We start from the raw sequence: 25,630 nt of genomic DNA, 5'->3' as shown, positions 1-25,630 counted from the left end.
ACATATTAGCAAACCATAGACGAAATGGAGAAATAATTAACTAAAAATTCTGCCTCAATACAGGTTCGCCTAGTGAGGCAGGTTATGCACAATCTAAAATATAGTATATTATGCCATTTCTATATAACACTCTTACATTGATAATTATTTTTTCTTATATTAGAAACTGCCGTATTATTGTAACATTATTCTTTCAATAATTTCATTGTTTCTAACTGACATATAATTATACAACTTACTAATGATATATTATATATATTCTGTAATTTTTTGATGAAATAAATAAATTTAAAAAATATTCCATGAACAATCGTCTTCAAACAGATGCACTGTACACAGACTTTAGTAAGGCTTTTGACATGTCTCACATAAAATTATTTTAAACAAACTAAGATCCCTAGGCATAACTAGGCATATTTTAAAATGGTTCGAAAGCTACCTTCACAAAAGAAAAATATCAGTAAAAATCAATTCACATTTTTCACATCACTTTGAAATCTTCACCGGAGTCCCACAGGGGTCACATCTGTGCCCAGTGTTATTTTCCTTGTTTATCAACGACATAACTACCATCTTTGATGGAGTTATGATACTTTTATTTGCGGACGATTTAAAAATTTACAAAACAATAACTAATCATAATGACTGCAGCGTATTGCAATCAATTCTTGTGAGGCTACAAGAGTGGTGCACCCATTATGAACTGTTTCTCAACATTGAAAAATGTCAATAAATAACTTTTACCCGAATCAAAAATCCCATTTAATATCAATATAGCATCAATAACAATTTCCTAAAAAGAGTCAAACAAATTAAGGACCTTGGTATATTATTTGACAGTAAATTAACTTTTGTTCCTCATATAAATGAAATAACCAACAAGGCCATGAAATGCCTGGGGTTCATTCTGAGGACGATAAAAGAATTAAATAATTAAAACATTAATAAATTGACTTCTGTCTTCTTCGTACTTGTCTTGATATGGATCATGTAAGTAAAATAAAACCGCTGTCAAGTTAGTTCGCCGCTCTGAAATTTGTTTCCTCAAAGAATCAACAAATTTTTGGGCTAATGGTTTATTAATATTTTTCAGTTTGCTAATAACAAATTTTAAAGTGGTTTCCGCAGTAATCAAGTTTGACTCTCGCCTATGTAATGTTTTTAACCGTCTCCCTCCCTTCTTAATGAATTAATATTTTGTTACGTTTGATTTGCAACTTCTCGCGGTTTATCAACCCTTCAATCTTAACGAATTAATATGTCACGTTGTGTAATTTTTTGTTTCGACAGTGATTAAATCATTGAAGGATCCTTTTAATTGGTTGTGGTAACTTTGGTTCTTTTTAGATGAGGCGTGTTACATTCTGTATGGTTTGAAAATAAGACAATGACCGACTACCCTGATTTTAACTACCTTTTCCTACCTTGTTTGCTCGCCCAAACGTTTCCGGTTGCTGCAGTCGATAATGTGCTAATATAATGAGACAATTAATTACAAGTACATGAAATTCGCTATAGACAATTCAATTCAAGATGCACAAAATTCAAAGTTAATGATTTGACTATGGATTGTTAGTTTTGTGAGTTATTTCTATGAGTAGGTATTTTTGGGAATAGCTAGAGACAAAACATGTGTTGCTTTCGATTGGTCTCCGTCCAAATCCCATCCATCAACGTGACCAGCTCGAAAGCAGCCAAGTTGATGGTCCGATCCCAACACCTACAGAAATGAATTGAATATCGCTCAGCGACAGATGAAATAATGACATGTTTTGCCTCCTGCCGGAGGGTGATGAAGGTGAGATGTGGGTCCTCGTTGGTAAATGGTGATGTTGATGATGATGATGATTGAAGAAGATTCATCTTATACCGTTAGGTATAAGGAGCTGCTCCGGTCCGGTGGCATGACAGCCTGGTGTCAGGAACCATTTGGGCCACGTGGGTAGCGCGAGGTTTAGGTCGCGTCAACCTCCCCCAAATCAATGATGAGTTAAGCTTCGCCAGTATGCCGAAAGTTAGGAGTCCACTCTACTAACCTCAAACATAAACATATACTGAAGTGGTTTGCATCAGCAACGTCAGGAGTTCGGGAGTCCCGTGAACACCCCTCTGGTTTACGCTCGTAAGAATAATGATGAATTCAGCTTCAGTTTGTTCGGCTTCGCCTCTGCAGTCACGCTACTCCAAATAGCTCCTGGCTCCAGTCTATACAGCTTCTCGTTCCAGTAGAGGTAATGACATATATTTATCATATGTACAATACAGAACATACTTCAAGTCTTTCGTCCACACTCAAAATAGTCATTTCAATATTTAATTTGAATGAGGGTGTCCATCCGACATAACGAATGTTTCCGAGACGGGAGATTTTACCCCACTTCAAAGTCATGGTCACTCGCTCTATCGTTTGTCACCCTCCGCTCGCTTCAAATATCAAAGAATGGTAGAAAGTGATATCCTCGACTTCCGGCGCTAAGGATCAGGGATACTGGAATCATCAGGTCGTGAATCTGAAATCATCCGATCTCCGTCAGCTCAAACGGTTTCAGTCGGAGTCAATTTCCAACCTAATTCTGGATGACTTCTCCTCCTATAGTGGGGTAAGTACTTATTGAATTTGGCAGGAAAGACGTCAGAAATCGCCAAAACAACTTCATATTCGTCACGATCCGAGACAAGAATAGCATAGCCCTTATCCGCTTTGTTCCTTCGTCTACCAGATAACTCAAGTAGGAAAGCCCATTAGCAATCTTCGTTCCCTTCGATTTGAACTCCGTGAAAAGCGTCCTCTCACCAGCTGAAAATACTCGAAACAGGGGTCTATTCAGGGTGACTATCTAAGGCTGGTTCGCCAACACCTTCGACAGAAACCGATGCTTTTACGGGAATAACTCAACCACACCTGAGCAGGGGAAAAGCCGGCGCTGCTCTACTGAAAATAGACTTTATCTCGGTATCCAGGGTTATCGACTTTGCTAACACAAAAGTCCCTATTAGGCAAGCCAATCACAAATTTCGTTCCCTTCGCTTTTGTCGCTTTGGTAAGATAGGACAGCCTACGGAAAATTCGTACACTTCGTCCCCGCCAAACTTATGAAAAATGAAAATCTCACTTGATAGAATAGGAATGCCAGACAGATGCATTCTCTCGGCGGCTAACTTCAATCCGCTGCGTTATCCCGATGCAAAGATGAATGAAAATTATATGCTAACAGAGAAACCCCTGTAATAACTACAATAGACTGTAGCCTTCACAAAGTTCGTGAAACGGACTTGGAAGTAGGTATTAGTGGTACGTAGGTATACGCACGTGGCTCTAATAGTTGAAATAATGGTGCGCTCGCGGCACACGCTAAGTGAGAGTGATGTTTGAATAAGTTATATTTAATTAAATATATTCTATGAATTCCGTGAAGAATAAGTTGAATTCCCAAGGAGGATACGATAACTCATTGTCAAATAACAGGCATTGAAGCATATAATTAACCGTTCCATTCGTTACCACTCCGCCTATAGGTATCTGATTGTTTCGACTAATAACCGTTCGCCGAATTATAAAACATCGCATAATTACAATGGTTTATATTTTATAAATTTTGACGCTAAATATAACTACTGGAGAATTATTAAATCATTTCAAATTGCAGAAAAATAGTCTAACTCATAAATAATGTCTATTGTTGAATGATCTAAAGCTAAACTAACCAAGTCCCAGGCGGCCCCAACACAATACGTAATTTATGGCCCCTCTTGCTAACAGGGTCCGACCTCAATTCTTCTAACATAATTACCTATAGTATTCAGGTTAAATACTCTTACTTCAAAATACAATTGAATTATTTGGTTAACATAAAGGAAAATAAGGGTTAGTAATTAGATTATAATAGACTTACCGATACATCTTAGTGTCAACAATCCAAATAATTATAAGAAACAACCACACACACATGCAGTAAAATACTCATGCTGTTAGAAAAATCACTCCTTCTACACTAAATGACTTTAGCCGTGTTTGCGTCCCGACGATTAATTCTTGTTGACGCGCTTCCTAGTTTTTACTGACTCGACTATCTTAAAACGCTGACCGATCCTGATTATTCCTGACCGTCTCCCAGACCTTGAAACTCTGACCCCCTTGACTCTATTTGATCGTCTCTCAACGCTTTCAAACTGACTATCTTGAACCGCTTTTTTCACCCTCGACCGCCCCTTAGCCCTCACCAATCTAGACTATCTAAAACTGACTATCCGCCCGCGCTCCTTAACCACGACTATCGACTTCCTTCTCCCGTTCTTCAACGCTAACTGTCTCGACCGTCTCCCCGCGTTTTCAAATCCAGACTCCCTTCCCAAACCAACCCCCCAAATCGCCATATGCGATTTCTAATTTATGTCTCCTGAATTCTCGAAATTTCGTGTATCCAAGGGCAGAAACGCACTAAAAGACCCCATCAATTATGAGCTCTAGAACCCGTCACATTAATTTAAATCGTTTCAAAACCAATAAATTGTTACTTCTCAAGTAAACTGTCCAATTCTTTGTTCAAAGGATGAAACTTGACCCTTCCAGTCCAGTGGCGTGTTGGCCCACCAGCATTTTAGCTCGGCTTACAATTATCAACACGGTCTAGGATGTATTAAATAATTATGATGTAATAGTTTTATTTTTAAATCTTCTTGCGAGATTTTAATTTAACTAGGCAAATTCCAAACTCGTCCTGTTAAAATGTTATTTACCTCGCTATTCATAATTATAGTTCGTCTAAATCCTTAGAAAATTACGTAACTATATTTAACGGCGTATTTCATACTTAGAAAGTCACTTAGTAGCATTGCTCAACCTAGTTGAATTGTTTCTTATTGATCTTGTTAGGGTTTTTTTTCTATCCGCCCCAAACTAAATTCGTCGCTACTCCACTGAATAAAATCTAAGAATTCAAACCACCCCGGAGGTCTCTGACGATCAGTGCATGTTCCAAGTTTTTTTCCCCACCATAATAAATCTAAGCACTTGTTTTAAAATCAGTTGTCCAACATCTGGTAATCCCCTATGTCGTGAGACCAACTGAAAATTTCTTTCCCACCATAATAAATCAACAATAAAAAAATTTATCCCAGGGCGAGTCCATCACAGCTCCCTTCTGGAAAAATAATAGTGGGAGTAGATACAGAGATAAGCTATTGTCAGCTATTATTGTTCCATCACCCTAGCAGCAGAACACGTTTGAACTCGCCAATAATATAATTTTTTTTTTTGTTTTCTTCAAACCTTCCTAGGTTTCATTTACTCCCCACTGCTCTGCTCTTGTTGTTAAAATTGTTAAAACTCCTAATCCCTTTTATTTTTTTATATATAATTTTTTTTTCTACGAAAGATCTTCCAATCCGCCCCTGTCTCACTTGACGCTGTTATCCTTTTTTGTGTTAGCGCCGTTCTTAATTGTTTTACGGTTGACCTTCCTTTTGTACCCTCACTAAATTCCTGTATAGAGCACACAGTAACCAAAATCTTGAGAGTTATTTCGCACTAATTATTCATTTTTAAGCATTGGGTAATTTGTTTTGATGTTTTAATTCATGTGAATAGGACTCTTTCTATATGAACAATCTATTAGTGTACCTATATGTTTTGCGGTAATCCAGTTCCGTCTAATTAGAGTGGATAATCTCTTTACCAATTAAATTTTTAAATTATTTCTCGTAAATCCCTGTGTCTAATTTCCTATTGCTCCTTACAGGATGCCTAATAATAATAATTATTATTATTGAACAATTTATTTAGCGCCGTTTTCGTGAAAACTACTTCAAGGAACCTAATATTGTAGTAGCTACTAATATTTTGATAAGAGTTTTGTTGAACAACTGAAAAGCATCAGGAAACCCTAGGTATAAATATGTTTATATGTAACCATATTTTTTTTTCACGAACTCTTTATTCAATACGCAACTTTTATTAGAATATTAACACTCGTGTTTCTATTACGTTTAAGGAATCCTATTATTATTCAACCGTTTTGAATTGAAGGCCCCGATCGACTCTGGATTTTACATTCGAAATCTGATTAAGATGAGTTAGATTATTATTTTTATTAATTATGTTGATCCCTCCGTTTATTATTGTAGTACATATATTTTGTTTAATTTGAAAGGAATTTAATTGTTTTAATCACAAAACTTAATCACTGATTCACGCCGTAATGTCCTCATCATCACTTTATTCAATTAGCAAGTTAGGTTATATCAAAATTGAATCAATTTATTGTAGATATTCACTGCACAAGGACACGGTCTTCTTCTCTTAGAGGAACATCCGTTAGGTAACGAAACATAAATACTCTACCAGTGCGAACTTTTATTGTTCACTGAATTTTTTCTAACATTTCAAGATAATATAAATCTGTTCCGTCGACCCACTTATAAATGGTCAAGTTCATAATAAGTGACGTAATAAGCTATTATTTGGTTTTGTCCCCCGGGAGGGTCCGGTCTAGTAGTACAATACATCTTTGTTTAGATTTTACAACCGTCTTAATTTTCTCACCGTACGTATTATTGACTTTAAAATGTTTGTTTACAATTGCAATTTCTCTCTCCGTCTCCCTTCAAAGTCGAACTTCAAAAAAAACTGTTATCATAAGTGATTTTTTTGTTGTTTTTGGTTTTCTACCCTCAAAGTAACACGGGCATGTGCTTAGCATGGTGGTCGAAAAAAAAATCCTAAATGCATGTAATAAATAATTTCAATGAATAAAGAAACATAAAAAAAAAGTTTTATCTGTTATTTCAGGCCTTATCGGAGGTTGGACATCAGCCTCTAGAATGAAGTGGGTTTGTGTATACTACTTGAAGAAGCTATTTTCTCCCTCCACAATGTAATACCTTTAATAACTATGTCTTATCGGAGGTTGGGTGACAATACAAAATTTTGCTTTTACAATTTTATTTAAAATTTAAATAATCTAATTTATTCCCTGCTTATAATTCACGGATATTTTTATTTCGGATATTTAGCATCTAAAGCAAATAAACAAATGCGCTGGTATTAGGTCTACTACTGAAGGGACTATTTTCTCCCTCCACAATGTAATACCTTTACTCACTATGTCCTATCGGAGGTTGGATAACATCATAAAATTTCGCTCGTATATTTTTATTTGGAATTTAAATAAATTAATCTTTACCCTAGTGATAAATTCACGTATAGCTCAACTATTATTGTAGAAATTCACTACCTTCCGCAGTTTTGTATTTAAAATACTGAACTGTTAGCCCTGGCTTTTTATATATTTTTTTCATTGTCTTGAACCAAACAGAATGTAAAACATTTTAAAACCCCACCTCCTGGTCCAACGGCATCACTGTACATGGCTAAGTGAGAGTGATGGTCGAATAAGTTATATTTAATTAAATATATTCTATGAATTCCGTGAAGAATAAGTTGAATTCCCAAGGAGGATACGATAACTCATTGTCAAATAACAGGCATTGAAGCATATAATTAACCGTTCCATTCGTTACCACTCCGCCTATAGGTATCTGATTGTTTCGACTAATAACCGTTCGCCGAATTATAAAACATCGCATAATTACAATGGTTTATATTTTATAAATTTTGACGCTAAATATAACTACTGGAGAATTATTAAATCATTTTAAATTGCAGAAAAATAGTCTAACTCATAAATAATGTCTATTGTTGAATGATCTAAAGCTAAACTAACCAAGTCCCAGGCGGCCCCAACACAATACGTAATTTATGGCCCCTCTTGCTAACAGGGTCCGACCTCAATTCTTCTAACATAATTACCTATAGTATTCAGGTTAAATACTCTTACTTCAAAATACAATTGAATTATTTGGTTAACATAAAGGAAAATAAGGGTTAGTAATTAGATTATAATAGACTTACCGATACATCTTAGTGTCAACAATCCAAATAATTATAAGAAACAACCACACACACATGCAGTAAAATACTCATGCTGTTAGAAAAATCACTCCTTCTACACTCAATGACTTTAGCCGTGTTCGCGTCCCGACGATTAATTCTTGTTGACGCGCTTCCTAGTTTTTACTGACTCGACTATCTTAAAACGCTGACCGATCCTGATTATTCCTGACCGTCTCCCAGACCTTGAAACTCTGACCCCCTTGACTCTATTTGATCGTCTCTCAACGCTTTCAAACTGACTATCTTGAACCGCTTTTTTCACCCTCGCCCGCCCCTTAGCCCTCACCAATCTAGACTATCTAAAACTGACTATCCGCCCGCGCTCCTTAACTACGACTATCGACTTCCTTCTCCCGTTCTTCAACGCTAACTGTCTCGACCGTCTCCCCGCGCTTTCAAATCCAGACTCCCTTCCCAAACCAACCCCCCAAATCTCCATATGCGATTTCTAATTTATGTCTCCTGAATTCTCGAAATTTCGTGTATCCAAGGGCAGAAACGCACTAAAAGACCCCATCAATTATGAGCTCTAGAACCCGTCACATTAATTTAAATCGTTTCAAAACCAATAAATTGTTACTTCTCATTTAAACTGTCCAATTCTTTGTTCAAAGGATGAAACTTGACCCTTCCAGTCCAGTGGCGTGTTGGCCCACCAGCATTTTAGCTCGGCTTACAATTATCAACACGGTCTAGGATGAATTAAATAATTATGATGTAATAGTTTTATTTTTAAATCTTCTTGCGAGATTTTAATTTAACTAGGCAAATTCCAAACTCGTCCTGTTAAAATGTTATTTACCTCGCTATTCATAATTATAGTTCGTCTAAATCCTTAGAAAATTACGTAACTATATTTAAAGGCGTATTTCATACTTAGAAAGTCACTTAGTAGCATTGCTCAACCTAGTTGAATTGTTTCTTATTGATCTTGTTAGGGTTTTTTTTCTATCCGCCCCAAACTAAATTCGTCGCTACTCCACTGAATAAAATCTAAGAATTCAAACCACCCCGGAGGTCTCTGACGATACAGTGCATGTTTTTTTCCCCACCATAATAAATCTAAGCACTTGTATTAAAATCAGTTGTCCAATATCTGGTAATCCCCTATGTCATGAGACCAACTGAAAATTTCTTTCCCATCATAATAAATCAACAATAAAAAAATTTATCCCAGGGCGAGTCCATCACACCTACATAAAACTTCGACTGCTAATTTCACTGGCTGTAATATTCCTTCCAGATCGTTCAGCACACCATATTCCTCTTCAGTGAAAAAGTAGTCAAGATTTGCACCGAGCCCTAAGTCAACCAGACTTTTCGATACGCCCAATCTTACTTTGTTAAATATTTATATCATTTCGCACAGGCAAATAAATACCAACAGTATACCTCAAAATCTTCAAATAATCTTACATGATCATTCTTTCACACAAAACGACGTTAACCTCTGTCGACAAACGTGCTCAATTCTGAAAACAGCGAATAAAATCACATATCTAGAAATAATCATTGATAAAAACCTAAAATGGAAAGATCACATCTGCCATACAATAAAGAAAATTAGGAAATCAATTTATATATTCTTACGAATTAGAAATTTCAATGAAAAATCTACACTCAATATATTATGCATTAGTACAGTCTGTTCTGCAATATGCCACTATCAGTTGGGGATCAGTTTTCAAAACTAGCCTGACCCCCATAGAAATTGTTCAAAAAGTCGTAATAAAAATAATAATACAAAAAAAACCACCAGACTTTCCCACTGAACGCGTATTCGTAGAATTCAAAGTCCCTACATTCAGTTGTTTCGGAAAAAATAACGTGTGAGAAAGTCATCACAACGTCAATCGACTCAATTTTCCATAAATTGGGTTGTTTCATCGTCCGTCAAGAAAAATATCTACGAAATATTCATGAAAATTTGATCACCCGAAATCGGCCGGTTATCGCGATAATCCGTTTTTTAAGAATGACGCATGCGCAAACGTCACAATTGCGATCTGACAGATTGTGTGTACTACAATGTACCGATTAATGGTGATGACGACCCGACTATTTTTGCAAATAACGCAAATAAAACTCAACGATTAAAATTTATGAAGTTAATAGTTTTGTGGGAAGAAGTTTAGATACCTTTTCTACATTCAATATTGTCGAAATTCGTTTTCATATCGTTGGTTTCAGTGATTGAAAATGATAAAAAACTGGTAAAAACATTGAAAAGGTACAAGTTTGCTTCTCTTGTCGATCAATATATCACAAACTATTGCAGACTGTAAAATGTATATTTTTCGATATTTTAACAAACATTCCTTCATGTGATTGACATTTTCGACCAAGTGAGCCAGATACTTGAGTTTGTGGGCTAGTCTGCCTCATATATATTTGAATACATATTATTATAGTGTCCAAGGGATGTTCAGGATATACCCTACCTTTCTACATGATTTCCTACACTGGATTTGAGTCACAGAAAGAGATTACTTTATAAATACAGAATGACGCACTGAACGGACTAAGCTGATATCTGACAATCGTACCTGTCTGGCCTTTGAAGAGACTAGATTCCCTCACGTACGAATATTTCATAGTTTGGGATGTTGCATAATTAGCACAAACTTGAAGACAGTGAAAAACAAATATCTTCAATATCAGGTATAAAATATGTGTTTAGAAGCAATATCAAAGCTTCATTACCTACTAGTCACGGCTGTATAAAATTTACAAATACATAATATCAATAATGAAATGAGGGCCTCAGCACGGGTTGAGTATCCAGTGAGGCTCACATTACCAAACCATACTTTTTTTGAAAGTTCTTCTGATGTATCAATAATAAAAAAATAAAAAATATAGCATTAGAAATAATAAGTACATATCAATTGTAACCAACATCCTCGCACAACGTTCTATCTACATAAACAGCGTTTAAATGTTTGACAGTCTTATAGTCTGGTTTTACTGTAATTTCCCTGGGCATTATATTGATTTCCTATCTGTTTCCATGATTCTGGTGTCATTTGAGCATATAATAGGTGGTATAAGCACATGGAGTTATTTTATTCAGTTGGAGTAAAACAGAGCTGATAATATTGCAAGAGAAGGTACATAATAAATTGCGACAATAAGCTATTGGTGGTTCAAATTCTGATATAATATTTCCAGAGTATATGTTAAAAAAAGATAATTATATATATATATTTTTTGTTAATTAATGATGAAATTAAATAATTAATTATATGGTAAGTATGTAATATTAAAATTTGCATTTGATCAATTACTACTAATATGTACATGTAATTAAAAGATACGTAAAAACCCTTTATATGGAATCAAAACATATAATAATTATTTTATTTGTAATTTAAAGGCTTTAAATTACTTTCAGATTATTTTCAGATTTGATTTTATATGGGAGTGCATTAAAATTTTTTATACCTTGATAAGTATAATGGTGTTAAGAAGCACTCATTTTAAATGTAGGGATTTCAAAGTTGCTACGTGATCTCGATCGGTTACTTTATTTGGGAAATGTTATTGTAGGATTGAAATGATCTTTGTGAGTTTGTAACAATGAGTTCTTTTTGAATATATTATTTAGACTGAGAACCCTAAAAGAGTTAAATAACTGTATTGTTGGAAATATAGATGGTTTACGTGGTATGACTTTCAGAATCAACCTCTGTGCCTTTTCTACAGGAAGGAGGTTAGTTTTGAAAGTCCCCCCCACCCAATTATTGATTGGGCAAGAGAGAAATGAATAGTTTTAATCATATTATATGATGGGATTTTTCTCAATCTAATGAGTAAGTAAATAAGTTTTCTTACTCTGGTTGCCGTATTTTGGACTTGTTTGTTCCATTTTAAGTGTCTATCTACTATGATACCCATATATTTTATACTATTTTTGCATGTCATTGCTATAAAATTTGCATTGTCTCATTTTTTTTTATTTTCACACTGTGATGAGTGGATTTTTAATAGTAATATTGTTTTCGAATTTTTTTCTTTCAAAAACAATGGGATGAAATATGTTTTCTCAGTATTTAGTGAAAGACAATTTTGGTCGAACAATGTTTTGAGTATGTTTATATTGATAATGTCTATCCTCATTGTTTCCTCCAATGATTAGAATTTTGTGATAACTACATCGTCGTCGTCTGCGTAAGATATTATATCTCCAACAACGGAAAGAGTTAACATTTGATTTACATATATAATAAAAAGGATTAGACCGATGACAGTTCCTTGCGGTATGCCAAAAGATGAGGTTTTGGGTTCACTAAAGGTATTATTATTTATTTTGACATATTGAAATCTCTCTTTTAGATAACTTTGGAACCATGATAGCACTATTCCGTCCAATCCAATTTGCTTTAGTTTCTCAGTGAGTTTTGAGTTTGATATGCTATCAAATGCTTTGCGGAGATCAATGAAGATTCCAAGACACTTTTCTCCATTGTCTAATTTTTGCATTATTGTTGATGTTAATTTAGCAATCGCATCCTGTGTGCTGAGATTGTCCCTAAATCCAAACTGGTTTGGGCTCATTATCTTCTTATCTTTTATGTAGTTGTTTAGTTGTTTTTAAATAATTTTTTCATAGATTTTTGCTATGTTTGATGTGAGTGCTATGAGACGATAGTTAGAAATGTTTTTTTCGTCACCAGATTTAAAAACAAGGGTCACAATAGTTTTCTTATAGTTGTTCGGGAATATGCCCTTCTTTAGACTTACATTTATTATATGAGCAATTGGTTTGCTGATTATCTCACATACAGTTTTGTTTTTACAGTTATGTTGTTGTAACCAGGGCTTGCTGATCCTCGTGAACTTATTATAGTTTCAACTTCTTAACATTATTTTCAACATCAACAAAATAATCGTTAAAGATATCACCACAAAGTTTTGGGTTTTTTTCTGTGTCAGTTTTGATTCCTTGATGAGTAACTTCTTTTGTAAATTTTTGTTTTGTGCTTTTGTTTGTTATTGTTTTGATAATTTTCCAGAACTCTTTGCTGTCTTGACCAGTATTTTTTTTTATATCGAAAATTCTTTCCTTTTTTCATTCTAATTAAAGTGAATTTGTTTCGGTATTTCTTATACAAAGTAGCGATTTTTTCATCGTTAGGGAATTTTTTAGACTGGCGATAGTATTTTTCCTTATTTTTGGTTGAAATCACTAATCCATGGGTTTTCCATGGCTTTGTTAATCTGTGCTTAGATTTTGTTTTAGAGATAAGTATTTGCGCAGAAAAAGTTTTTGTGATTTAGGAAAACAGTTTCAAAATTCTCTGCACAAGTATTTGATTCAATTATTGATTCAATTATTGATGGTTTCCATCTTGAGATTTGCTTCTAAATTTTTCATATTTAAATTTTTTTTTTCTTGTTTTTTTTTGTAGGTTTTGTTGGTGTTAGTACTTTTTTGTCTATGTTGTTAACGAATATATAGGTGTAGTGGTCAGTGATGCTGGTTTTCCATAAAATCGACATGTTTTTTTTTTGTGTTATTTGAGTTGCACCATATGTGATCGATACACGAAGGGATTTATCCACTGATATTTTGTGTTGCATTATTTATATATGATTTATAATTTAATGAAGTCATTACATTTATACAATCATCTTTCGTTTTGCTTCGCGCCCAATGTCCGATATTAATGCAAATGTCACCAATAATAATATTAATGGTTCCTTTTAGATTCAGTAATAATTTTTCGGTTTCTATAATGACATTAGTGGGGTTCGATCCGTGCGTCCGGTAGATAGCAATAAAATGGTACATAATTTCGTTTTTTACACTCAGTTTTAGACAGTTCGCTAATTGCATTTTAATTTCTGTGACAGTTACATTGTTATATTTATTTAGAATGAACACTGCGATACCACAGTTATATTATATGTATGTGTAATTCGGAATATTGTACAGTGTGTCAGCGTTATTTATATTTAAGTGCGCTTCTGTTAAAACCATGAGGCCGGGTAATGTTTCAAGAAGGTTTAGTGTTAATACAAACTCATGTAGGTTTTTTGTAAACTTTGGATGTTTTGGTGCAGAACAATGAAAGCACTTTTTTTAGTAGATCGCTACGTTGTTGTAAATCTTCAAAAGAGATAAATAAGTTAGAGATTTTAGAAATCAGAAAAAATGTTAATAATAAGGCAGACATAATTAATAAACAGCAATTTTTGTAAACCCTCTTTTGAACCTTTTCCCACTTAACCGGTCTTTCCCTGCTAATGGCTTTGAAATCTCTAATTGATAAACTTTCCCCACTCTTACTCCTCCCCCTCCCTTCTGCTCTTTCCGCCATATGTAATCTATTATCTAAAGTTTAGTATAGGTTTGATCCTGAAGAAGTGAACATTGAAACATATTGATTGTGTACAAATAAAGTGATGTACACAAAGTTATTTGTCTTTTTACTAAAATAATTTATTTGTTGAGATATGTCCACATACTTACTTCTAGTCAAGTACGGAGTTTCAACTAACGAAAGAAATTCCTCTAGAATACTCTGGTCGGAAACTTTAGTTGATAGTTCGAATAACTTATTAAGACGTGCGTCCAATGCATCTCGTTGAGACATCAGTAATTTCAACTTTTTTTCTTTGCTATGCTAGTAATAAATAATTAATTATCATTTAATTAACGCTATCGAATCGATTCAAGTTAATTATTCTCCTGAGAAATGTTTCTAAAATTAAACAAAATAGCAACTGAATTATTATTTCTTTTGTTTTCCAACTATTATTATAGCGGTCGTAAATATTAATACCTAAAGACAGCGATGTATGTACTCGTATGAATTTATTGCTACCATCGGTATCCCCCAAGGTTCACACCTGGGACCTTTATTATTTATCCTATTCATCAATGACGTTACCAGCATTTTCTTCAATATCGAAGGTTTACTTTTTGTCGACGATATGAAGTTTTTTAAGGTCATTAATGATGATTAAATGTTCACAAATTCCAAGTAATGAGGTTCCACAAAATCAAACACCCAATAATGTATAATTATTCATTGTATAATGTTGACTTAATCTTTGTAATCTAAATACTTGACCTAGACATGATGTTTGATCAGAAACTCTGCTTTGTATCTCTTATAACTTCTATCGCTAACAGGGCCATGAAAATGTTAGGTTTTATAGTAAGAATTTCCAAGTATTTTAAAAATATCAACAAATTAATAATTCTGTTTGCATCTCTTGTTAGAAGTATTCTAGAATACAACTCTACAATTTGGTCACCTATTTTTGATAATCACAGTAATACAATTAAATGATTCCAACGCACATTTTTTAAGTGTATTAATTTTAGGCTTGGAATTCTTTTAGAAACAAAAGATTATGATTTTTTATTATATTAATTGAAATTGCTTAAGTAAAGTGATATTTTGATCATATATTTTTATACAATATTATAAAAAAGAGAGAGAGTCAAAAGAGCAAAAAAAAGTCAAAAGTCAAAAGAGCCACACAAGACAGGGAAGAATGGAAGAGGAGATTAGATGAAATTGCTGCAAACCAATCCCAGGATTGAAACCAGAGAGAGAGAGGCCCTGATATATTAATGTTGATTCACTTTCATGTACATACCATTAGATCAAGGTCCTCTAGTATGAATTATAGTGACAATTATAGCACAGTCTCAGGATATAAGTCAGTTATAAATAGATTGCACAAACTTGGGAACTTTTATGCTAAAATCGCAGAAACACTTCATATGCCCCTTGTAAAGAATAAAGCTGCACTAATAACACATTTTAACGCCACTTATTTTAATGAGGTCACTACATAACAGGTATATGTGATTGTTTCTTTCTTTACTGTTATTTTATTTACTATATTTTAATTTAATTCTTTAATTTTTCACTTATCAATATTTAATACTGTAGGTACTATGTATGTGTTAAAAAAATACTTACACATGTAAATGTCACTAGTACCGTAATTTATAAATAAATAGAATTGGGTATTGAATACAAGTACCTACTTAGACGATACGATTACTAGCGTTAAATCCGGTACCTTCTTACACGATTAATAATTGTCAACCTATTATTTGCAACGAAGCATTAAGTCTAATCTGTTTTAATGTAGCTATTTGATGGACTAAATTTTACTTGCAACTTACACTTTTATAATGCAAATGATATGACTTTGGTACAAATATTGATTATAATAAAACAATATAATCCACTTGAAATGAGACCATTGATGGTTGCGCAAATCTTTCGCTCGCAATTGTGCGGAGATGGGGGAGTGCGGTAAAGAACCTAACAAAGTAACAAACGAATTGAGGTTGCCTTATGTACTGTTTACAGGAGGGGAAAGATTGGGAAAGGCCAAAAGATTTACCCTTCGGACTGGTCTTCCGTATCCGCTGGTTCCTTTTACACAGATCAGTTGAAATATAATTCCTTTTCACATAGCATAAACACAGCGATGTTTACTGAGGTGGGTAAAATGCATTACTTTGACGATGCGATATTCGAAAAAAATACAAATTAAATAATTTTGTAAATTCGTGAAGCCTTTGACCAGCATTTGATAACACATTTGTTCGGTGCATACATTGATGTATTATATTTAGATGAGACGTGAAGCAAAAATATAGGTTCCACTTTTGTGCGTCCAATTAGTCCAATTGGGACTTCAACTCTCACAATGCTCTAATGCCTAATATCCGGAAATTACAAAATCCAATTTACCCGCACCAATTATTGCTATCTACACGTTTATCCCCTTACTTATAAACGCGGTGTAAGGAACAGTGTAAAACATAACTTATTGTTTGTATGGTTACCGTACCATGGTTGAACGAGCGCAGTGTATTTATTTAGTGATAATACATTACAAAATAAAAACAATAATATATTATTCACAGTGAATTTACAACAACTCATTTCGAGAAAGAAAAAATTAATTTACATTAAAAAAATAAAATAAACTATTAGGGAAGAGGGAAGAGTTGGGAAAGTACCGGGCTATTCAGATCTGGTCACCAAAATGGCCAGAACAGTTTCAATTCAAAATAGTGGTAACACCAGGGCGAAACTAAGAGTATCTTCCATTCTTGATCGTGCCACAAACATAATATACATTATTTTAAATGAAAAATTTGTGAAATAATACTAACTAAATTATTTATATAACCCACGCGCAGACAGTGCCTTTGTGGGTTCGCTTAAATTATGAATTTGTAACTGTTTACACATTAGTAAAAAAAATATTGGTAAAAAAGAAAGGACAGTAAAAAAATCAAATGAAATTTATTGTGTTCGCCGCGATTTGAACCCCTCACCTCCAGATTGCTAGCCGAGAGCCTTACCCTTCGACCACGGAGGCCGTCGCATCTCATAGTTGTTGCATTCCTTGATAGCGTCGATAGGAACACTTTGTACTATGTGTGGTTTTGTGATTAGTTCACACTGGCCTATTGTTATTACCAATCCACAAGGAATTCTTCTGATATCATTTGGTTTATTGTTTCAGTTGATTCAAAACGTGCACCTTTCCAACCATGGACGTCGACCACGGATTAGTGATGGAGCGTTCGGAGAAACAAATGGTTGACACCCTCCTGGAATCCTCAGAAGAGCATCCTCTGGATATCCTGGACACAGACTCTCACCCCAGTGACCTCATCCTGGCGCAGTTTTCAGCCGCCGTGTACACAGAGAAGAGGCGGAACGAAACAGACGATGACTACGCGAAAAGATTGGTTCTGCCCAAGGACTGGTATCTTCTGGCTACTGCGTCTAACCCGGACTGGACCAACGGGTATTTCGGCGCAGCGTACGTGCACACCACATGGCAGCAAGTGGTGGTGGCACACCGTGGTACCATACTATTCAACACTGGAGCCCTGTTAACCGATGCTTTTGGAATCTGTTTGAACAAATACACGGACTGCATGAACAGCGCCATCACTTTCATGGATCGAATAAGGCAAGTATTACATTTTGTTAACACTGAACAACGCAGAAGTTATAATATTGCAATAACCGGCCACTCTCTCGGGGGGTGGCTGGCACAAGTAACAGCATTCACGGTAAAGTGGTTGCATGTGTCGGACGGCTTTTTAAATAAGAACCCTTGTAGTGGAGTTCACGCCAAGACTGTAGTATTCGACAGCCCTGGCGCAAGATCCATGCTGGAAAAAATACGAGAAAATCATTATGATAGATTTGGGATCATTTTTTTTGATAGGTTGGACATAACGGTTTATGTATCGGCGCCAAACGTTGTTAACACTTGTGGCTTGCATCTCGGGACAGTCAATCGTGTTTTAATTGATGTGTCCAACTTTGACTGGAAAGTCGAGTGGTTCACTCTAATCTATACTGTAAAAACTCACGCAATCAGCAATTTCGAGAATGCTTTAAAAAATAATTTGGACATAATCGAAGTATTGGACTGGCCTAAAAACAGCGACGAACTTAGATCACTTTTTGGGAAAAACGCGTTAAACCTTGCCAATAAATACCATGAAAATTTAGAAAAAGAGAATTATGATTTAATTTTGCTTGAACAAACCAAACGGTATAATACGGAAAAGAGTCTCATGGCTAAATGCTATTTGAAAGCTTTTTCTGACGACGAATTACAAATTCTTAATAAGTTAACCAGTGTTCAAAACCAAGCGGATGTTAGCGTTATCAATAAATTTGTTTTAAATAATAAACTTAAAATTAAAAAAAATGAAGTAGTATTTCCAGATTTTAAAATTGATCACAATAATCTAACAATAAGCTGCCAATCCAAACAATTGTTAGGAAAACTTACGCACCGTCTGAAGCAACTGATGCGGTGGCTAGGGCCAAAGTTCTCGATGGCAGTGGATGAGCAGATTGCAGCGCTCCCTCGAGCTGTTGACTTGTTTTACCGCGCTGAGGGACAAAGCTTTTTTGACTCATTACCAAAGTCTTCATTGAATTTCACTGACTCAATAGGCCTCCAGGAATTCTTGCGTTCGGACACCGCCCGGGTCCTCTCGATAGTTACTCAAGACGGCGTGTTAGAAATGATACGCCTTCAGAATATATTCTCACAATTAAGAGAAAATGTTCTCTTCTCTGCCCCAAACAATAAATATACTGATGAAAGTCATTTCACGTTCCTAGATTGGCCACGGCTTCAGAAACTTTTAAAAATTGGCCGTTCGCCTATTGATCAAAATAACCTAATGATGGTTGATGGTAGTTCGTGTACAACTTTGAGTTCAGAACATCGCACATTTTTAAAAAGTTACAAGCAATGCTCTCCTTCCATCCTTAAGAAACTTGTTTTTATATCTTCACACCTAATAGAAATATTTGAATCTTTCAAAAACGTAGAAACATTTAACAATGGTCAGAAAATTAATCTCTCCGACTTATCCGAGACGTCGCAATTTTTTTTACGTCGTAGAAAATTAATATCAACAGGCAAAACAGTGCACAGTATTCGAGATTTTTTAGGAGATAACTGCATGATTCCGGAAATCAATCAACTGCTTTGTTCGAACGACTACAAGGAAAACTACTTTAAGAAAATCGTTACTAATGATAATTACGTTGTTATTATAAAAGACACGCGTCCACGGCTCAGTGATCAACAAATGCCAATATTTGAAACTAATATTAAAACTGACACAAAATTTATCTTAAGTTGTGTTAATTCACCAAACACTCTTGTGGTGATGAGCCGCGAGGAGCTGGAGACTTTATCCGTTAGGGAACAGCTCGCGGGGGCGGAGATCATCCTCGCCAATGGAGACGCAGAAGAACTATTTAGAGAAACGTGCAACAAGAACCAAGAAAAATCTGTCTATCGGCTTGAAGTATCTAGGGGAGATGTGTACTGCAAACAAATTTTTAGTAAAAACTTTTATGTATCTAGAAAATTTTTCCATCGAGCACAAATTGACGTTCGAAATTTCGCGCAAACTAAACAAGCTAATGATATATTCGTCGTTTGTAATGAAGTTGATAAGACATCCCTCTTGGGATTGATAAGAGAATGCAAGGAAAGGGAAGCGTTCATTGAAAATGTGCAGATTGCGGCCACAAGAGAAGAAGAAGAATATTTAATTCAAAAACACTTAAACAGAAATATTCATTTTGTGAACATTTTTCAGAGCAAGAAAAGCTGTAAAATTGAATGGCGATATTCCCAAGGGTCTGTAGAGAACCTACGATCCTGTGTATCCACAGAATCATACCACCCGATAGATGAACAAACCTTAAGCAAAACACAGCGCAACATGGTGATAATTACAGACGAACCCGGGATGGGTAAGACGACATCGCTAGCTAATTTATCAAGGCTCATTAAAACACCATGGGTAATATACGTTGAGTTAAAACACTTTCAAGCTCATATAAAAAAGAGATTATCAGATAAACTAACTGATCACAAAGTTGCAAGTTTTCTTCTGAGTGGGAATTGCACCAGTAATGACAGCAATCTAGAACACAATTTCTTAAAATATTTACTACAATGTAAGACATCTACCAAGCGGGTCGTTGTGATGTTCGATGGCTTTGACGAAGTAGACGATTATAATAAAAAGGAGGAAAATGCCAAAGAGAAGCTGGTTAAACTCTTTTTTTTTTTAGTAAATAAACCAAATGTTCAACTGTTCTTGGCAACACGAACATATTTGAAAGAATCGTTGGAACGAGAACTTAGTCAATTCTCTACGTCATTTGTACCGGTCAGTGAAGAACAGCAACTCAACTTCTTATTAGTGTTTTGGCGTTTCTGTCTCTTTCTCGAACTTGGAGATTACGGAGAGGTAGAGAAGGGAAGATTACATAAATATACATCAGAGGTGCTCCGACAGGCGAAGCAAGTGCTCGGGCCAGACATGGCCCGCTTTATGGGGGTTCCTCTGCAACTCAGGATGCTAGCAGAAGTATTTAGACCCCAAAGCGATCTGTTAATATTGTCTACGGAAGACTTAATTAAAAATATCAATATATTGAGCGCCCCAAATTTGTACAAAAGGTTTATAAGTTTGAAATATGATATATATATTCACGATAAAACATCTAAAGGAGAAGTATTAGACGACGAAGAAATTAACCAACTCCTCGAGCCATTAACAAGAGCACACGGTACACTTGGTTTTAAAACGTTCTTTTCTGATTTTTACGATAATAACCGTGAAACCATTAAGGTCCAGGAACCAGTTAAATTAAATAGGCTTGGGTTAGTACAGTCCGTAGGAAACAGAGGGTTCCAATTTGGGCACAGAACATACGCCGAGTATTTCTGTGCCCAAATAGTAGCCTTCTGGCTAAATCAACTAGAACGTTCTCAACAAGACAGCCCTTTCCAGTATCAACTAATTGAAGACATACTTCTGCCTAAAATACTGCTGCAGCCTGACACAAAGGTTATCAGATTGTTTCTCAATGTTGAATTAGGAGAAATGGAGATGTCCGCCAAAACACTTAAACTAATCGCTGAACATATTAGTCGACTGTGGTACAAAACAAATGCCATATTTAGGAATGAAGATCAACAAACCGCTCTGCACATTGCGGTGAAAGAAAGGAACGTGAACATCATCACACTTCTGCTCAGTGGATTGAATATAGTAAGTACCCAGGAAGCCTTCGTCTCATACATTACTCAATATGACAATAATAATGACACAGCACTGCACATATTGGATCAGCCGACTTTTCATGGTCAAACTGAAGATAACTCATTTTGTGACAGAATAATAGAAAAAATTTTAAAATCCACTGAAACCGGTTTACTCAAAAATAGGGAAAATTTCTTATTCACTTGTTTTTTTAATCGGAAAATTTCTGAATCATATGTTTCAAAATATTTGCTGAAATCGCGTACCTCGACAGTATTACGAAACATTGTGAGCAGAGTAAAAAGTGTTAAATTTCAAATTCTTCCGTTTAGTGAGGTTTTAGTCAGAAGTAACGTCGAACTTGCAAAAAAAATATTATATGAAAGTTTAAATAATAATTTAGAACGTTACTGCTTTTTACTGACTAAGCCAAAAACATGCGTATCTCACCTTCACCTTGCTTCACAATATGGCCATCTTGAAATAATTAAACTACTCGCGAAGCAAACCTCTGATCTGTTTACTGTTATGTTGTCACGGCGCGACGGTAATAAGAAGACTCCTTTACTTATAACTGCTGAGGGCGGTCACCTGGATATTTTCAAGCTCTTAGTGGAGCACGGCGCAGACATTAATACACGCTGTAAACTAGGCAAGACTGCTCTGATGTATGCGACTTTCCATCGACATGCACTAGTTATAAAATATCTCATTAAAAGTGGTGCTGAGATCAACTATTCAGATAATTACGGCCGGACTGCACTTTATATAGCGGCTGGTAAAGACAATTTAACGGCAGTGAGATATCTCATTGAATGTGGCGCTGAGAAGAACTCTCAAGATAACGACGGATGGTCTGCATTACATATAGCGGTAGGTAACAACAATTCTTTGATAGCGAATTATCTGATTAAAAATCGTGTTAACATCAACTTACAAGATAATAGTGGCACGACTGCCCTACATATTGCTACGGGTAACAGTAATTTAACGTTAGTCAAATATCTCACTAAAAGCGGTGCCGAAATTAACTTTGCAAATAATTTATTTATTTATTTATTTATTGACGCCCTATTGGGCTTTTAAGTACATAAAAATTACAAATTTCATTTTTAGCAACAGTATAAAACAAACAATAGAAAATCGAAATAATAGTTCCGTAAATGCCCTACATATAGCGGCAGGTAATAAAAGTGTATCGATATTAAAATACCTCGTTGAAAGTGTTCCAAAAATTAACGTTAGAGGCAGATCTGCCAATTATAATAAAGGGACAGATAATGTCAATCTATCAATAGTTAAATATCTCATTGAAGAAGGTGCTCAGGTGAACTCTACAAATAATAACGGTGAGACTGCATTACATATTGCGGCGTGTAACAACAATTTATCCATAGTAAAATATCTTATCCAAAAAGGTGCTGAGATTAACTCTAAAGATAATGGGGGGAGAACTGCAATTATAACAGCACAGTGCAGTAAACATTTTTCTATAGTATCATATCTTATTGATCGAGGTGCAGACTATATAACAGATTTACCAGAATTCATCGAAAGTAGAACTGAGATCAACTCTGAAGATAATGACGGTAGTTCTACACCACATATGACCACAGATAAGGACAGTCATTTATTGTCAGTAAATAATCTTATTGAAAGTGATGCTGAGATCAACTCTTTAAATAAAGATCGTGGGACTGAACTACATGTAGCGGTAAGTACAAACAATTTAGCGACAGTAAAATATCTCATTGAAAGTGGCGCTGATATCAATACTAAAGATACTAACGGCATGACTTCACTTCACATAGCGGGATGTAACAACAATATGTCGATGGTGAAATATATCATTGAAAGTGGCGCTGATATCACCTCTGAAGATAATAACAGCCAGACTGCTCTTCATTTAGCGGCAAGTAAAGACAGTTTATCAATGGTGAAATATCTCATTAAAAATGGCGCTGATATCACATCTACAGATAATAAACGCCGGACTGCACTTCACATAGCGGTAAGTATAGACAGTTTATCAATATTGAAATATCTCATTGAAAGTGGCGCTGATATCACATCTAAAGATTATACAGGCCAGACTGCCCTTCATTTAGCGGTAAATAAAAACAAATTATCAATGGTGAAATATCTCATTGAAAATGGCGCTAATATCACATCTAAAGATAATAACGGCCAGACTGTACTTCATAAAGCGGCATATAAAGACAGTTTATCAAAGGTGAAATATCTCATTGAAAGTGACGCTGATATCACCTCTGAAGATAAAAACGGCTTGACTGCATTTCGTATAGCGGCTGGCGAGGGCCATCTCCCAGTAGTAGAGTACCTCCTGCAGCAGGGGGCGGACCCTGACAAGGTAGACAAGTCGAAAGGGACCGCACTAACTGAGGCATCGTTTAGAAAGAAGTGGGATATGGTGCGGCTCCTACTGGAGAGGGGAGCTGATGTTAACGCGGATGGTGGTAAAACTCTCATGTTGGCTATATGGCATCACCAATGGTCTATAGTGGAGACTTTAGTAGATAAAGGAGCATTGATTCATGAATCACAAATAAGATATAATTTATCAGAGTTTAAAAGTAAATTCCCGAATTACAAATTTAAGCAATAAAATATTATGTGCAGCCGAGGGCGTATCGCCACTGTTATACATATAGAATTGCGGGTATAAATAAATCCCTTTTCAATTTAACGTTTTGTAATAAATACGTAATTATTTAATGAACGAAATTAATCTAATTTAATTATAATAATGCCCACCGGTTTCGCCTTATGACTGCTTCGCATTGACTCAAATAATTTACAGACATGGACATTACATGCTTTTATAGCTAGGGATAATATTAACCTATGTATTAATAATTCAACATAACTCAACTTGGAAACATCTTATATTTACGTAAAGAAAAGTGTCTGTGGGTTTGTTGTTGTTATATAAAAATCTATAGTTTTATTCAAATTTTGCTTTTGTTTTATTCAAAACTTGACATAATATATTTAAATAAGATTTTTAAAAACCACCCCATTATTTTTTCCATCCGGTAAGGCGTATATTATTATAATCGTTCAAAAAGAAGAAGAAGACGGTCTGAAAGGTAGATATGTGAAATAGCCCGGAGTGAAAGAGGTCGAAAAAAAATTTTCTTCGAATTTCAAAAACCCTATATCATTTAATGTTGCTGTAGATAAATAGCTGTTGAAAAATATTTTTTATTTTTTTTTGACATATGATCTTCAGGTGGCGCAGAGGACCTGAAATTTTGAAAAAATGATCGATTCTAGAAATTTTTTAAAAATTTAAAACAAAATTATTATCATATTTAACTTTATTATTTGCATTAACATATAAGGAACATTAAGAATATATATATTTTTTAATCATTTCAGCCTTCAGTCGTGTCATATGCGTATGGGGTAGCTCCCTGAATTCCAGAGGAAAAGTGTAATTTTGTTTCGAATTTCGGCATTTCTTTTCTCGATTTTATTGTTGCTCGAATATATCCATCGCGTGCTGTACTTCCGCAAACAGCCAAGCTAGCTTCAGTGACCAGCTTCACACATCTCTCCACAGCCTGTTTTGGAGGTTTTGTTTTTATGGTGAACCATATTGGCGCATACACTTTTATCGCCAACGTAGCAATCTCAACCAGACTATGAGTTGGAAACTTTGTTGCTAAATATAGTCTCAATTTGCACAGGTTAGCCAACGAGAGTGTGCCAGCTTTTCTGGTTGCTTATTAGCCAAATCAGTTTTTACGCTGCCTTGTGTTACAGCTTGACAAATTTATTACAGATATTTTTGATCATTGCTTAGAATTTTCACGTCGATATCGGGTAAGACTGTCGCAATTTTATCAAATTTTACCACAGGGAGGTCTTCACAGTGCTGTAACATCTTGCCAATGACTCCTGCGAACGTATTGGGACCTGAAGTACTGCCATCCAAAGTATTAAAAAGATGACGCAGTGGTAATTCGTTGGCATGCAACAAACATATAAACCAGTGTAATGGTCTATTTAAATGTCTTTCAATCAATGCGATTGCTCCATTCTTGAAGCCCGTGTTT

This window comes from Hesperophylax consimilis, chromosome 3 (assembly GCF_061612785.1).
Source record: "Hesperophylax consimilis isolate HC1 chromosome 3, BYU_Hcon_1.0, whole genome shotgun sequence".
In the NCBI taxonomy this organism is placed as follows: domain Eukaryota; kingdom Metazoa; phylum Arthropoda; class Insecta; order Trichoptera; family Limnephilidae; genus Hesperophylax; species Hesperophylax consimilis.
This window is presented reverse-complemented; position numbering follows the sequence as displayed.